The sequence below is a fragment of the Euwallacea fornicatus genome, chromosome 31 (genome assembly GCF_040115645.1).
Source record: "Euwallacea fornicatus isolate EFF26 chromosome 31, ASM4011564v1, whole genome shotgun sequence".
Lineage (NCBI taxonomy): Eukaryota > Metazoa > Arthropoda > Insecta > Coleoptera > Curculionidae > Euwallacea > Euwallacea fornicatus.
Genome location: NC_089571.1, coordinates 2,764,931 through 2,779,845, shown reverse-complemented (window position 1 = coordinate 2,779,845; position 14,915 = coordinate 2,764,931).

Genomic DNA, 14,915 nt, shown 5'->3' with positions numbered 1-14,915 from the left:
AATAAAGAAAATATGAAAGAAAAAGAAATATAACAAAAAAAAATAATAATAATAATAAAGACAAAATGAATATAACGAAAGAATAAAAGAAGATTAAAGAAAGAATGTTAAAAATTATAAATAAAGAAAAAAAAAATGATAAAAAAGAAATATTAAAAGAAAAAGAATAAAAAAGTACAGAAAAGAAAATAATAAAGAAAGAAAGAATAAAGAATAAGAATTAAGAAATGAAATAATCAATTAAAAACATAAAAAGAAAAAAATGAATTAAAAAAATTAAGGAACGAAAGTTAGAAATCTAAATAATGAAAAAATAAATGAATAAAAACACTGATAATAAAAATTAAGAAAATAATAAGAGAAAAGATAAAAAATTAAGAAAAGAAAATAAACAATGAAAAAAGTAAAGAGAAAAAAAGAAAATAGCAATTAAAAAATGAAAAACGAATGAGAACAAAAAAATAAAAATTAAGGAACATGAATAATAAGAAAACGAAGAAACAAAATAACAATTAAAAAATGAAAAAGTAATGAGAATAACAAATAAAACAATTAAGAAAGGAACATGAATAATAAGAAAACGATAGAAATAAAAATGAACATTTAAAAAATGAAAAAAGGATGAGAATAAAAAACAAAAGAAAAATGAACAATTAAAAAGGTAAAGAAAAAAAGATTATAAAAACGAAAGAAGCAAATAAAAATAAAGAAAAGAAATTGAACAATTAAAAAAGTAAAGAAGAAAATAAAAAATTAAGAAATGATAAATGAATGAGAATAAAAATTTAAGAAAAGAAAATGAACAATGAAAAATGTAAAGAAAAAAAAGATAACTGAAACGAAAATAATAAAACTTAAAAATGATAAAAAAGAAAGAGAATAAAAAATTAAGTAAAGAAAATTAATAATAAAAAAATTGAAGAAAAAAAAAAGAACGAAAACAAAATTAAAGAAAAATAAATGAATATTAAAAAACCAAAGAGAAAAAAATAAAGATATTTAAAATAAAAAGAAATGATAAATAAAGGAAAAGAATAAAATATAAAAATTAGAAAGAGGAAAAATTAAGAAAACAATAAGTAGCAACAAATAAAAAATGATCGAGAGAAAACAATAAATTAAAAAAAAATGATAATAACACTGAAAGAAAAAAAATATTAAAAAATAAAAGATGATAAAAAAGAAAGAATAAAAAATAAAATAATAATTAAAAGAAAGAAATAAAAAATTAAAAATATTAATATGTAATACAAATTATACAAATCAAATAAAAAATACATTAATAAAAATATTTAAAAAAATATGTATATGTAGCTTTCATAAAGTAAAGTGACACGGGGTTAGTTATTAATTCACTCAAAGCAACCAATAAACCTGCCACCTTGCAAGGATAGTGTTATATCTTATCCTTGGGCATATGTGGTATGTCACAAGCACCTGTGAGTGTTCCCTTGGAAATGGACTAAACTTGTACTTGTAAAAGTAGATCGTTACGTTAAAAGATAAAGAGGAAACGTGGGAAGAATGTGGATGGTATGGCAGGTTTATTGGATGGGAAAAACAGATACCCGGGGAATGGCTCCGACACCTTGCGAGGGGGCATTCCATTCTCAATCGTTGGCAAATAAAGAAGTCCCTCACAAACTTGTGTTTTTTTGTTTTCGCTATAAGAAGAAGTTTCTTTCTTCTGACATATATATGTCGGAGATTTGTTAGTTCTTAAGTTTTTAATGTAAAATTTGAGTTAGCAATGAGGCTGAAGAACAGGTTGACGGGTTTATCGTGGAGATGAAGAGAACGTAGGACGAGGTCACTAGTCACTATTAACGACTCAATGAAGGGCCGTGTGTGAAGTTTCAGTCCGTGGCAAAAACCAGGACGAACGAGTACCGTTCCCTTGAGTCGAGAGGACCACGGGGAATGGGAATGGAAACTGTGGAGAAGGCAGTAATTAAAAAGAAGGGAAGTGAATTCGTTAGCCTTGCCTTACCGTCAATTTATTTAATGAAACAATCAAAATTATCGATGATGAAGAATATTCCTAATTCGTATCGATTGATGGTATGATAAAAAAATAAAAACGAGGCTCACGAATTCATTACTGCTCGACGGCTACCTTCCTTCTTTTTTTTAAATTATTGTCTTCTTCGCGGTTCCCATTCCATTTCCAATGGCACCTGTTCGTCCTGATTTTCACGAATGGCCCTTATTGCCAACTCAAATTTTACATTTCTAGACTTGAGGACTGATAAATCTCCGACGTATATGTATATATACGGGGTTATTCAGATTCGACGCTCGTCGTTGAGATCCAAGTAACCGTGAGAGATACGAGACGGGTTAAATGGGGGCGAAGTTATACAATTTGGAATATTCCGAAAGGAACGTTATAATTGCCACTTTTCATCTTCTAGAAAATACTAATGTCGTGTTTGAAATTTCACGTTTAGATTTCCTGCAACCTGCAATTTGATGAAAATATAAAAAAAAAAAAAAATGATTTTGCTAAGAGTGCTTTGAAAAACAAGAACGAGGATACTTTGTTGTGACGTTTTATTTATGTGTTTAAGAAAACGTTTATGTTTGATACGTCATTTCGTTAAAATTCAAAAAAGGTGATAATTATAACGTGCTATTCGTTTTTAATTATTTTTTCGGATATCTCCGGAAGTAATGGGAATTTTCCTAAGCTCCGAATTGTACGACTTCGCCCCGATTTGACCCACCTCGTGTCTCTTACGGTTACCGAGATCTTAATGATGAACGTCGAATCTGAATGATCCTGTGTGTAATACACTTACAAATCAAATGAAAAAAAAACAAATTGAATGGTACGCCGTAATTCTAGATAAGTGCGATAAACAGAATCTTGAAATCGGAAAGATGTGCTTACGACAAAAAAAATACATATATAGATCGTGCCAAACTTCGGGAGCGCGTTAGACGTGAAAAATAAATGTAAAAAAATTCTAATGTTATCCGATTTTCGTTTGTTCGCGAGTTATGGCGTAAATAGAATTTTTTAACTAGGATTCTATTTACCATAAACGTACTTTTGGTATTGGTGATGTTGATGTATTAGTTGGCTTTCGAGGTCTCCAGACCTCACGCCGCTACCCAACATTTACTATGATATCCAAACGTTAATTTATAATTTGATTTACGCCGTAACTTGTAAACAAGCGAAAATCGGATAACGTTTGAATTTTTTTTTCATGTACGATATACTCCCGAAGTTTGGCACGATCCTACTGACTCATCCTATATACAATACAAATTATACAAATCAAATTAAAAAATAAAAAATGATAAAAAAGAGAAAAAATAAATATCAAATTTAAAACATTTTAAACGTAAAAAAAATAAAGAAAAAAATTATAAAAATTGACGTACAAAGACAAAGGAATCGGCATAACGCGGCATCCGAGATATATAAATCCCTTTGTAGACCGCTACTGGACTGCGGTAACGTAATTATGGCAAACGCAACTGACGAAACAAAAACAAAAAATACTTACAAAACTACAGAACGAATAACGTTAATGTTAATGTTAATTACGAAAATTCGTCACCCGGATAATCCACTGTACCACCCTTCCGACGAAGCGTTATGCGAAAATATCAGACCGACTACTAGTACGAATACAAAAAAAAAAAGTGGAAAGACAAGACTAGATGTTGGATGTTTGGTGTGCCTTGTGTGCTTGAACTTTTGTGTTGTGCTGTGCTGTGAATTTTGAGTATTGTTTGTTTTACTAGGGGTGTGATTGGTACTGATAGTTTTGAGGTGATTATTGTGGATGGTGCTATTTGCGAGGATACGATTGCTATCGTTACGACACTTGTAAATACCACCGTGGGCTGAAAGGCCGATGTCCTCTTCTTATTTAACAAGAAATTATATTATTTTTTTTTAAATAAAGAGAAATAAATTAACCAAATCAAAATATTAAAGAAGAGAATGATAAAAATGAAAGAAAAGAAAATGAATAATGTACTGGCGAGCATAAAATTCGGGTCACTTTAGTATTTTCGAAATTTTTGCCTTCCTAACTTCCAAAAAATTCAAAAAAGATAGCCTTTATCGATTCTGAGGTTCCTCAACCTTGTTAAGGGTAAATGGTAAAAATGGTGACAAAAACACGATCCTGTACCCAAATAACCGATGTATTGTACAGGTGCCCATTACCCAAGCACTGTAACATTTTTTAATACAATTTTGTGCTATCGAAAAAAACTTATAATGACATTAATATCGCGTATTTCTCCCTCTTTTTGCCTTTCTGCTGTTAGCGCAACTTGAAGTTAAAGAGAACATTTTTAACCAATTCGCCTAAAGTGAACAATTGAATGAAACTGACAAAGAAGATGCATAGATAATGAAGGTATTTTATCAATCTCTTTTTTTTCATGGTAGAACCATGCAGAACTGTAAACATTTTCCCAATGATCCGAAATTTCGTGAAGCGATGCCGGTATGCCAGCGAAGAATATCACTTCTCTTTCGATACATTTAATATTTGAAAATTTCGAAGTGACCCGAATTATATGCTCACCAGTGTATGAAAAATAAAGAAAAAATAAGAAGCAAAAAATAAAAAATGATGAGACAAAAATTGAAAAATAAATAATAACCTGAACCTAGGAATATTCATACGTTGCCTTTGTAAACGATGCCTATATACGTTCCTCGTGTGACAAAAAATCATAAATATATTTTATTTACTCTATGAATGTTAGTTCGTGTGTACTATGTCATGTATGTTACTCTATATCGTTCATTCTCCAGAAACTATAACGGTAAAATTATCATTTCAATAATTTAATTGTGTCTTTTAGGGACTATCTGCAATGTGAACGACGTTGGTTTTTTTATTACTTCAGCTCAAATAAACTTTTGCCATATATTTTTTATTTTCTTTTCTATTGGTTATTCGATCGTCCCTTATTTAATAATTTTGCTTCAAGTTCTGAGGATATTTGCTGTTAAAAGTTCATCTTTGACTTGCTGTATTAGTTTTATATTAGTCTTTTTCTCTTGTAAAAAATAAAAAATTATAATAAAAATTTTTTTAAAAATCCGTTCTGTTAGATGAGCTGTCTTAAACTGACATATTTTCTAAGGCAACTTGTAAAGTAACTTGTACTTCTAAATTATTATGACGATGAAGAAATTCAAATAAATCAAGGACCGAATGAATTGTTAGAGTCGAACGATCGAAAAAATTAGAAAAGAAAAAGTTACGAGGAAAACGTGTGCTTTGGCTCCCATTTTTTACGTTTCCCGAACCTTGGCGAATGTTAGATGTTAGCCTAATCGAGCTATGCGTCACTGCAAAATTTCGTTAAAATATGCTAAGAAACGCCCGAGTTATTGTTGCAACAGTCACTTTTCGACTATCTCCGGTTAGCCGAGGTTCGCCAACTAATACCAGTTCGCCAACTAACACCAGACGCTACACCGTGTATATGCGAAATACGTCTTGAGTGGGAGTTTTCGATTTGTGTCGCGATGTCGACTTCGAAAAGTTAAGAGAAATCTTTATGTGACTTCATATTTTTCCGAAATTTCAAAAACCACCCAAATATCCTGCTAATCCATCCATCAAAATGTTGACAAAAAAAAAGTTTAAAAGTTGTCTTGTTCGTCTCACTGTTTTGTAAGGTGTCAAAACCCTATTTTTAATAATTTGAAAAAAATCATTTTTAAAGTGAGTTTGTGAAGTGTTTCTTTTAATTCACATTAAAATTTCAAGTTAAAAAGTTCAAAACTATTTAAATGACCCTTAATGTGTGATATTTTGTAAAGATCGTGTTTTCGCTTAAACTTGTGGAAATGGACTGAACTTATATTAGTTAAAATGTCGCGATAGATAAAAGTTTAGTGTCTTGTCCAAAAAGTATGGAACGGAATGATTGTTTTGGAGTGGTAAAGAAGTCGTTTGGAGTTGTTTTTGATATTTCGGATTTCTGATAAATTTAACCTGAAGATTCGTATTAAGAAAAGAAAAAGAAAAAGAAAAAGAAAACTCCTACTTAAGACTCGCCCCTTGTGTGAGGGAGGATTATTCACCCGATCCGTTCTTTAAAAGTTCGTTGCTAACTCGAATGATGACTACCCCGGAAAATGCTTAATCTAAACTTAAATACTAAATAAAATACAGGGTCGTTCACGCCATATCAGATACTCTGTGGAACGTATTGTAATCGACTTGAACGTTAGAGAGATTAAAGTATTGAAGTTACGTTTTTACAAAATACTATGATGAGTTTTGAAATTACTGGAAAATTATTGTCAAATGGCGTGAACGATCTTGTACCTATGATATTTCTTCTCTGTAGGTGACGTGAATCGACTGTGAGAAAATCTTCTTTCTGTTCTTGTTTAAATCCTCCTTATCCACTGCAGTCTCGAAGCTATGTAACTATGCTGCTACGTTGCTACGTCGCTGTTGTTTTTTGTCTTTGTGCTGCTGCTGCTGCCGTCGTATTCTCCTCCTCCTCCTTCTCCTCCTCCTCATTTTTCTATATCCTTTGGTTAACCTAAAAAGGCTTGTATCAACATTTGTGCATTTACAAAACAAAAAGAAAAAAAATGAAGTATTGGAATTATTTCTTAATGCAAATTGTAAATGTACTGTAAATCTACAGGGTGTTTGGTACTTCGATGCAAACGATGCAAATATTTAAAGGAATGAAGAAGAGAATTAAAATTATTTTTTGAATGGACGTTTTGGTAATAATGTAGGTGATCTTACCTCCAGAATCAAATGTGTGTTTTCTACATAATAATAGGTGAAAGTTTAGAGGCTGAGTTGTCCTTCAGGTAATTTTAAAATTAATTCATTTTAAATAATCCAGTAAGAAACTGTAGCTGTAAATTTTGATAAATTTCGTATAAAACATTTTCCTTACCTTTAGGAAATACACTGTAAATAAATATTAAAAGAAATGTACATGTTGGGTGTAACTTAAGTGATGTCATTAATTTTAAGAGAAGGTTCCTTCTCATATTTTCTCATATTTTATGAAAAAATCTTCATTTAAACCTGTCCCCTAATTTGCATTATTTTATTAATTGTGCAGTTTGGCCCCAATTTTTTTTAAATTATAGAGCTTTACAAATTACACATTTTTATCAAAAATGGCCTGGTGGATGTAAAATTTAAGGCCTACTGTGACAGTTTCTAGGAGCAAAATTTTAACAAGTCATATTGGCAATTTATTAAAATTTTGCTCTTAGAAACTGTGCACTTTGTTGAGCTCTATAATTTTTTTAAAATCCATGCTGAATCGTACCTTTGATAAACTTTTTACAGACTAACTCTGAAACAAATGAGTCAGTGTATGAATGTGTATATGTTTACCAAAACAATAATAATATACAAGTAAAAATTCTCTCTAAGTTGAACTTTCTACTGAAATATAGTAAACTATCTACTTGTTGTAAATAATGGTTTTTGTTAAAATAGCTGCGTAAGAAATGAAAGGAAAGATCCTACACTTTATAATTTGTTTAAAGAAAAAATAATACATCTTTATGATGCGATGATACTAAAAAAATTGATAAAAAATAATATCTATAAAAACTTGAAGTTAAAAAAAATTATTCCTTTTATGTGTCTATATTTTACAGCTTCTTACGTTCCCTATAAAATTTAAAAAAAAACTAAATTTGAAGATTTTTTATTGTTAAAATGGATGAATGCCTACTTTTTCAATTAAAAAATTCAGTTATTAATATAATACACACTTTGTATTACTGTTGTATTTTGAATTTTTTCTGACTGCATTCTAACAACAATTGATGAGGCCCTTTCTAAATTAGTTCCCTGTACAGAGACCCTACTGCTGTACCATAATAATAATTTTTTACTCGTACCTTGTTGGAAATAAGCACTCGATATTCAAATTAAAATCAAATTTCTGTGCTTACCTAGGATATTTTCTTCTCCGACAAGTTCTGCTCTCTGCTCCTTTTTACCTTGCTCACGCCAAATGTACCTTACGAATTTACCAAATGCCATTTCAGCTGCTAAAAAAAAGTTACTAAAAAATTATTAACAAATACCAACTCCCTGTTCCTGCTGAAAGAGTCGAAGTCGATGAAACTTCGATGTATCCCTGGTCCCCCATGATCTGTTCAAAGTGAACCCGTGTATAAAACGTGTTCCGTGTTTGCTAATGTTTGATAAAGGGGGCAAATGATGACATCCTGCCTCTTCGTTGGTCACTCAGACTCTTTCGAGTCAAAGTTCTGGTCGAGCTAAACCTACCTACCTACTAAAAATGTATCAAAGTGTGTCTTTTGTAAATGCTAGATGTGTGAATCGATTGATTAGGAACGAATTTAGGCAAATGTGGAAATTTTTGCCCAAAATTTACCTGTACCCCTTGCTTACTTACTCGTTAAGGGTTCTTCGAGAACCTTAAACTTGAAGTTGGTGGTGCAATCTTCTTTCTAGGTTCCCAGGATTTGAGGTGCTACGCCCTGTGAACCCTACGTTTTACCTATTTTAGCGAGTCGCCCCCTACCTTTTGTAGGTGACACCCTCACTATCTGCAGCCTCGATAACCATATCGAGCCACTTTCCAATGGTGTGCCCCCTTGCTGCTGGTGCCCCTCTGCTGTTGCTGCTGCTAACCTGAACCAAATTTTCTCTTCTCTGCTCTGTTAAAGTTTTATTTTGGGTTCTTACCTGATGTACCTTCATGCCCTTTTTCCGATCCTCCGTCTCGGTCCCCACCCCCATTTTGCCCCCCATTTAGAACCCCCATTCTTTCGACGACGTTTTTATCATCGTTATTTCCTCTAAACGTTTGAATCTGGATCGTTCCTCTTGAAATAAGTGGATTGATCCGTTTTTGATTCAAGAACAAGGAATTAATCCTTTGTTCGTTACGTTGTGAGGATAGAACGGGTGGTTCCCGACGATTGCGTCGAATTGAATTGCAACGAATTGCCGTCTGGGACCTTCCCTTTCGCTGACTTTCCGACTTGTGACGATCAGCACCAGCTCCCTCTGAGATGGCCCTTCGGTACCGTTCGATTCCTATCGTGGCCGCAGATGGAACCACCGGTAAAAAACCGTCTCCTCGCAAAATCCTAGAACTTAGACTAGTAAAGTTTTCGGTGGCTGTCGCCGTCTTTTCCCTCGGGATCTGGACCAGTTAACGACAGCGGCACTTGTTGCTGCACCTCTTCGGGGGGCGTCGTGAACGAAGGCCTCATCGGTGCTGGCCCCATTGATGATTCCTCCGTTTGCCCGTTCACCGGGGGGCGACTCCGGCTTGTGGTCGTTGTTGTTCTGCCGGATCTAACAATTGGGTTAAGACCCCCAAAGAGGGGTCGGTCGAGAGGCCGACTCCTCGTCAAGGTACCTGGAGGGTTTCTTCTCCACGTATCTTTGCGTTGCGTCCGTTTCTCTGCCGGGCCCTCTTTGGGCCCGGTGTCGTACAGTGTTGCCGGATTGTGCAAGAAATCAAAAAATTAAGGGAATTCTTCCAATGAATGCTTTTCTGAAAATTATTGGGTTTCCTCAATAATCTTCATTGTGGATGTTGGGGTCAATTTGCATAAACGAATAATGCAAATTAACCCTTCAACATCCCCTCATTGCCCCCTTTGTACCATCTCTCTCATTCACCTTCTTTTGTTAAATTTTTACCTGTAAATCGATTATTTTACATTAACAAATTCAAATTCCATTAAACCAGTGCTAAATACAGCTTCAATTAATAACAAAGTAATTTTAGTTTTAACAACTTCAAAATCATATTCATTCGTATGTATCCCTGTGTAATGAGTTTGAAGCACTTATCGCTTTAAAAAAACGGAAACGAAATATATTGAGGAATCTATCTTTCCCCAATGGCAAATTAAACTTTCTAATACCAAAAACATCTCGTATAAATAAAAATAAACGTTTGTTATAACGAGAGAAGGTGAAAATGATTGCAATTTTCGGAGAGCGACAAAAATGGCAACGTTGCCGCCACGGCGGATACGAAGCGAGGTAACGACGATTCATAGGAAGAATTCCCCGAATGTTTAAGTGTTTATTATTCACCTATGATGGATTTCTTTAAATGGCAATTTTTAAAGAAAACCATTGCATGAAATCCTGAAAATAATTAATTATATGTACATTAATTAACAGTTTCTTTATCTATGACTGTTATTTTTTATGCCACTATTTAAAATGTGTTGTTATGTTACAATTTTCAATTATTAATCTACCAACAAAAGGTTGGTGGATTATTTCAAAGACACGTTGTTGATACGTTGTGGTAGCCACATAAATGAGAACCGTGATAAAGATGTATCAACTAATTTACTATAATGGAAATTTAAACAAAAATTATTGTAATTTTGCTAAAATAAATATTGGTGATACAATGTATGAACTGATTTACTATAAGGGAAATTTAAACAAAAATTATTGTAATTTTGCTAAAATAAATATTCCCTTCCGATAAACATTTCTCACATTGTTAATAAAACAATATCCTAAGATGAAATAAGCAAATTTCTCCAAATAAATGCTAAATATATGAGAACCTTTGAAAGTATAGAAGTGGTTGCTTTCGAAAGAGCCAAAATTGACAAATGATTAGGACTTAAACCACCGAAAAAGCAGGCGCGCCCCATTCACACTTGAAATGCAAGAAAGTCCAATTTTACTTGTTCTAAATTGCAATTGAAAATGATAGATCAAAGTTGACTGTACCTACCTTGGTGAAGGCCGTGGAGCCGTGAAAAAGCCCTACTTTCTCAACCATCCCAGAAATTGAAGACCCAACAGATGCTATATCTCGAAGACTCTGAAGGATAATGGTAGTTGCTTGCTCTAGTGGATGGTAGAATTCTTTTCACTTCGTTGGGGTGGAACGCTTCAGTTGCACATGTTTTGACTGTGGTTTCTGTACTAAAAACAGAGGAATAGTTTTGGGTAAATTCCAATTGCAGGGGAACAGTCGATGGATATAATGTGGTCCTCTACGAAAGGTCTGCTACTTTAGTACAACATCAGTGATAAGTTTTAATTGCGTTGGGAGAAAGGGAAATTTTATTATTAGTTCCCATATTTCGGGAATAGAGGAGCCTATACTTTGCAAACCAGGACTTTTTGGAAGATCCTCTAGGAACGGGCTTCTTTTTTTTTTCTTACCTCTTCTTTCTTGGTTCCGTAGATGGTCTTTCGATCCACAGGGACGATACCTTTTCTTATTTATTGCTTCTCAATTTTAAATGAGATTATATTTTTATTTCAAATTTAAAATTTTAAGTTAATTCCCACTTTTCTGTTAATGAAAACACAAAACGAACTTTCGCGGTTCGATTGTTGACAAAGAATGTCTTAATTGTCATTCGATATGTTCTAGTATGTTTAGTGGTGTAGTTCATAGGTTTTTTTTCCAAATCAATTCTTCCGAATGCCTGTTTTTGGGGTGATGGGGGTGGTTCTGAAGGGGCGCAGGCCGTTCTAAATGCGTCTGCTACGCCTATGGGCATGCAAAAACAAGGGGTGAAAAATCAAGTGTGGAAATTTGTAATTGGGCGGGGAAGAAATCTGTAAAAGGTTCTTCCCCTGGACGGTAGATGGCGCGAGCAGAGCGAGGTTGGTACCTGTTTTTTGAATGGGAAGAAATCTGTAAAAGATTCCGTCCCTGGACGGTAGATGGCGCATGTAGTACAAGGAAGGAAACTGTTATTTGAATGGGAAGAAAACTGTAAAAGGTTCTTCCCCTGGACAGTAGATGGCGCATGTAGAACAAGAGAGGAAGCTGTATTTTGAATGGGTAGAAATCTGTAAAGGGTTCTTCCCCTAGACGGCAGATGGCGCATGTAGAACAAGAAAGGAAACTGTAATTTGAATGGGAAGAAATCTGCAAAAGGTTCTTCCCCTGGACAGTAGATGGCGCATGTAGAACAAAAAAGGAAACTGTATTTTGAATGGGTAGAAATCTGTAAAGGGTTCTTCCCCTAGACGGCAGATGGCGCATGTAGAACCAGTAAGAAAACTGTAAAAGGTTCTTCCCCTGGACAGTAGATGGCGCATGTAGAACAAGAAAGGAAACTGTAATTTGAATGGGAAGAAATCTGCAAAAGGTTCTTCCCCTGGACAGTAGATGGCGCATGTAGAACAAAAAAGGAAACTGTATTTTGAATGGGTAGAAATCTGTAAAGGGTTCTTCCCCTAGACGGCAGATGGCGAATGTAGAACCAGTAAGAAAACTGTAAAAGGTTCTTCCCCTGGACAGTAGATGGCGCATGTAGTACAAGGAAGGAAACTGTAATTTGAATGGGAAGAAATCTGTAAAAGGTTCTTCCCCTGGACGGTAGATGGCGCATGTAGTACAAGAAAGGAAACTGTATTTTGAATGGGTAGAAATCTGTAAAGGGTTCTTCCCCTAGACGGCAGATGGCGCATGTAGAACCAGTAAGAAAACTGTAAAAGGTTCTTCCCCTGGACGGTAGATGGCGCATGTAGAACAAGGAAGGAAACTGTAATTTTGATGGGAAGAAATCTGTAAAAGATTCTGCCTCTAGACGGTAGATGGCGGGTGTGAAATAAGGAAGGAAACTGTAATTTGATTAGAGTAGAAATCGATTTTAATAGATGGCGCCACACAAGAAAAAAAAATCGATAACTCTTAGATAAAGGAAAAATATCCGTTGTTCGTTTTAGAAATGAAACAAACTATCCAACATAAAAATTTAATGAACTCTTAAAATAACCGATGATGAGAAATCGCTAGAAATTCAAATGGCAATGGGTTTTTGTTTTCTTTCTCATCTTCTCCTAGTTAAGAGAATTATATTCTCTCCGTCGACGACTGGCACGAGATGAATGCTTTTCAATTGTAATTAATGACGAAACGTTTTCGTTTTGAAACGTACATTTTAAATAAATTTCCGCGTTTTGGTTTAGAAAGTGCTATTTGGTAAATTATAATATTATCCTCGCCCAAATAAACTTTCGGTGCTTCCAGTTCGAACCACTTTATACCACCGGTAGGGACTCGACAAATACATTTGTTATTTTATTAAAAATAAAGACAAATCGATCGCAAAAGGAGTCGGAGTTTTGATGAAAAAACGATCGTGTAGAATTTACTACGTTCTGATCGTCATTGATATTTGTAATGATGATGATGACGACAAAGCCGCTGTCCACTTTATCGTCGTGTCACCATCTTTTCTGAACAAAACCTACTCCGCCAATTGTCAAGATTTCGTGATTGTTATTAATAACGCGCTCGTGCTTAATGTACTCTACACTTAATGAAAAAAAATGTTAGAAACCGCTAGAGTTGCCTACGGAAGAGCCAATATTTAGAAATGATTTTGGCTTCGCAAACCGTGGACGCTCATAATTGACGTTTGAAATTAAAAAAAATCGTAATTTTACATTTTACTTCCCTAAATTTCAGTTGAAAATTTTAAATCTATGTACCTCTGGTTGACTCAGGAGGGGTGGGATGGCACTTTCGTCTAACGGTCGTTTTTGGCAAAATTTAGGACGGTCAAAAGGACGATGATGCATCTCGAAATATTTAAACGTTATGACACTATTGAGTAGTAAAATCTTCTTCGCATCTCTTTGCTGTGATTTTTGCGTGAACAAACTTAAATTGCAAAGTGTGCGAGTGATGAAACGAAACTCAACGAAAACGATGTGGTCCTTATGAAAGGACTGCAGCTCGATTTCAATCAACCTTACGTTCTATTTGTTGATATTTCTCCCGTGAAAGCACTGCAGTAAAATATTTGTGCTCTAATTATTTCACTAAATAGCTTGGATCTTTCATAAATTTCAAATTAGTGTTAAGAGTGTAAAAATAATAAGGATTACAAGTTAAGAAGATAAAGGATTACTAAATAAAAAAAAACTCTTGCATTAAAATCATATCTTGTTGTTATTTGGAATAAACTCGTGAGTCTTTATCTGTTTATACTGTGATATTTTTCCATAAAAACAATATCAAATGAAATTATGGAAAATGAGAAAAAGCTATGGAAAGAAATTATCGTCCTGGTATGTCTCGTCAATCCATGAGTTCACAAGACTTGCATTACTTTGGCTTTAATGCAAGTTTTTGTATTACATAAGGAATACGCGAACAGGTAATTTTGAGGTTTAAACCTTGTTCGTTGATTATAAAATTTTAGTATCGTGCATTTAATAATCTGCTATGAGTGTACATTGTGTACTATTAATACGCGAGCGTTAATACATAGCTGAAAATATGTTTAACGTGATTCACAGGTTGCTGGAAAATGTGTTACTATTATTATTTATTACATGTGTTGTGTACGATATGTAAAACGAGTTTTTTTAACGTTTACGTACTATTTAACTAAGTTTGCATTGCATTTTTTTAATCAAATTTATAACTCTTTTAGCACGGTATAATTTGTACGGAGCGGATATGGGATGGAAACACTGTATAGTGAGAATCAGCCTTAAATCGACCATTGGCCGAACAGCCGATTACGAAGTAAGTGGGGCTAAACCAGTCTCAATTCTCGTCTCATTAGGCGTTCACCACGTGCTACTTGAACCAATGCTGTGTTGTTTTGCGATTTACCGTATTTTCCTATATTAGTTTTTATGAATAGAAATATATACATATTTTTGTCATGCAGCACATTGTGTAAGCTTTATGTAAACATTACTGGATAATTAAATTTTTAGCAGTATATAATTTTATTTTCTTTCTTCAAATTTAACTTTTTTAAAAGATTTACTAAGGAATTAAACAAATGCTCGTTTACACAACAAGAAGTACTTTAATACTAAACCAATCAACAGTGCAATCTACACATTTATAGTTTAAAAATGCTGATCACCAGAAGTTTATATCATGAAGCTACAAGATACAGAGAAATAGTCATATAACTATAGGTA